The sequence below is a fragment of the Pseudophryne corroboree genome, unplaced genomic scaffold (assembly GCF_028390025.1).
Source record: "Pseudophryne corroboree isolate aPseCor3 unplaced genomic scaffold, aPseCor3.hap2 scaffold_385, whole genome shotgun sequence".
In the NCBI taxonomy this organism is placed as follows: domain Eukaryota; kingdom Metazoa; phylum Chordata; class Amphibia; order Anura; family Myobatrachidae; genus Pseudophryne; species Pseudophryne corroboree.
In genome coordinates, this window is record NW_026970031.1 from 270,001 (window position 1) to 272,500 (window position 2,500).

The following is a 2,500-nucleotide window of genomic DNA, read 5'->3' on the forward strand; positions in this document are numbered from 1 at the left end:
GGCCCGTACGTCGGGCTCCAACGGATGCCCGCCGTGGACCCTTTATAGGCCCCATCCTGGTCCTGCCATGCTGTTATCGGAGCTCCACGGCTATCTTGTCACTAAACCTTTCGTTTGAGCTCCAGGGCTTTTTGCTTTTTGTAACCCGGTTCCTGGAGCCCTGCCTGGGCAAAATCGGATGCAAGAAGGCCCTGCCCATGCTGATCTCTGAGCTCCGCGCATCTTCTGTCACGGGTCCTTTCGCAAAAGCTCCAGGGAAACAGGCTTTTCGGCCCCGGACAGAGTCCCGGCTCTCTCGCTCGCCTCGTTGGTACCTACTGATCCGGCGGAGGTGTTCTCCGGCGGGTAGCGACACGGACGGCCGAGGGCGCGCTTCACCCAGGCTTCAACCATCTCCTCCCCGAGCCCCTGGAAGTGCCGCTGGGCCGCGGGCGCCCCGGTCCGCACTCATCCGCGACACTTCCGCGCTGGAGTCCGACGCTCGCCGGCCGCGTCCCCCGGCCCGCGGGGGCCCGGGGGGAGGCCCGACGCGTGCGGGGGGAGGCGGCGGGCGGCGGGGGCGCCCCCGCGCCACCCGACGGCGCCCCCCGGTGGCCAGAGGCGGCTCGGAGCGAGACGATCGGGGGGGGACGGCGGCGCGTGACCCGCCCCGGCCCCCTTGGCCCAGCGGACGGGCAGGCGGCTCCCGGGCGACCCCCCCCGATCCCCGCCGCGGCGCCCCCCGGTGGCCGCCTGACGCCACTGCGGGGGGTGCAGATTCCGTGTGTCCTCTCGGATAAAAACAAAAGAAAAGGTTCCCGTCGGGCGAAAGTAAGTGGGACGCAGGGCCCCGGGCCCCGACGGTCCGCGCGCGCGGCGCCCCCCGCTGGCCGGTCGAAGGGAGGACAAAAATAAAATGAAAAAAATTTCAAAAAAGCACTCGCCCCAAACAGACGAAAGGTACCCGGTCCGCCCGGATGAACCCTCCCCCGTGTCCCCGCCGCGGCGCCCCCCGCTGGCCAGCCGAGGTAATACACGATTGAGAGGGGGGGAGTGAAAAACAGGGGCAAAAAATGAAAAACACCCCACCCGTTTGAATGCAAAGTCCCGGAGCGGCCAGGGGTGGACGCCGGTCCGCGCGCACGGCGCCCCCCGCAGGCCAGTTGAAGGGAAGAACGGAACGAGACTTAAAGATAAAAAAAAATTTCAAAAAAGCACTCGCCCCAAACAGATGAAATGTACCCGGTCCGCCCGTGTCCCCGCCGCGGCGCCCCCCGCTGGCCAGCCGAGGTAATACACGATTGAGAGGGGGGGAGTGGAAAAAAAAAGGGCAAAAAAATGAAAAACACCCCACCCATTTGAATGCAAAGTCCCGGAGCGGCCAGGGGTGGACGCCGGTCCGCGCGCACGGCGCCCCCCGCAGGCCAGTTGAAGGGAAGAACGGAACGAGACTAAAAGATAAAAAAAAATTTCAAAAAAGCACTCGCCCCAAACAGAAGAAATGTACCCGGTCCGCCCGTGTCCCCGCCGCGGCGCCCCCCGCTGGCCAGCCGAGGTAATACACGATTGAGATTAAAAAAAACCAGGCAAAAGACAAAAACACACCACCGATTTAAATGCAGTGTTCACGAGCGCCAGTCCGCGCGCGCGGCGCCCCCTGCTGGCCGCGTAAAAAAAAATAATAATAATAATAATAATAATCCACCGTTGTGAATTTGCGATGTGTCCGGTACGGCGGCGGCGGGGAGGAGGTCTCCCCTCGTCGGCGCACCCTGGTGGGGGGAAATAAATGAAAGGGAAAAAAAAAAAGAAGAACAGCCCGGGCTCTCGCCGGCTTCCGCAGCCCGGGCTCCCTCCGGCTTCCGCGGCCCGGGCTCCGTACATACAGACAGCAAATGAAATAACGGACGGATGGATGGAAGAGAAGAACAGCCAGGGATCTCGCCGGCTTCCGCAGCCCGGGCTCTCGCCGGCTTCCGCAACCCGGGCTCCAGCCGGCTTCCGCAGCCCGGGCTCCCTCCGGCTTCCGCGGCCCGGGCTCCGTACATACAGACAGCAAATGAAATAACGGACGGATGGATGGAAGAGAAGAACAGCCAGGGATCTCGCCGGCTTCCGCAGCCCGGGCTCCCTCCGGCTTCCGCGGCCCGGGCTCCGTACATACAGACAGCAAATGAAATAACGGACGGATGGATGGAAGAGAAGAACAGCCAGGGATCTCGCCGGCTTCCGCAGCCCGGGCTCTCGCCGGCTTCCGCAACCCGGGCTCCAGCCGGCCTCCGCAGCCCGGGCTCCCTCCGGCTTCCGCGGCCCGGGCTCCGTACATACAGACAGCAAATGAAATAACGGACGGATGGATGGAAGAGAAGAACAGCCAGGGATCTCGCCGGCTTCCGCAGCCCGGGCTCCCTCCGGCTTCCGCGGCCCGGGCTCCGTACATACAGACAGCAAATGAAATAACGGACGGATGGATGGAAGAGAAGAACAGCCAGGGATCTCGCCGGCTTCCGCAGCCCGGGCT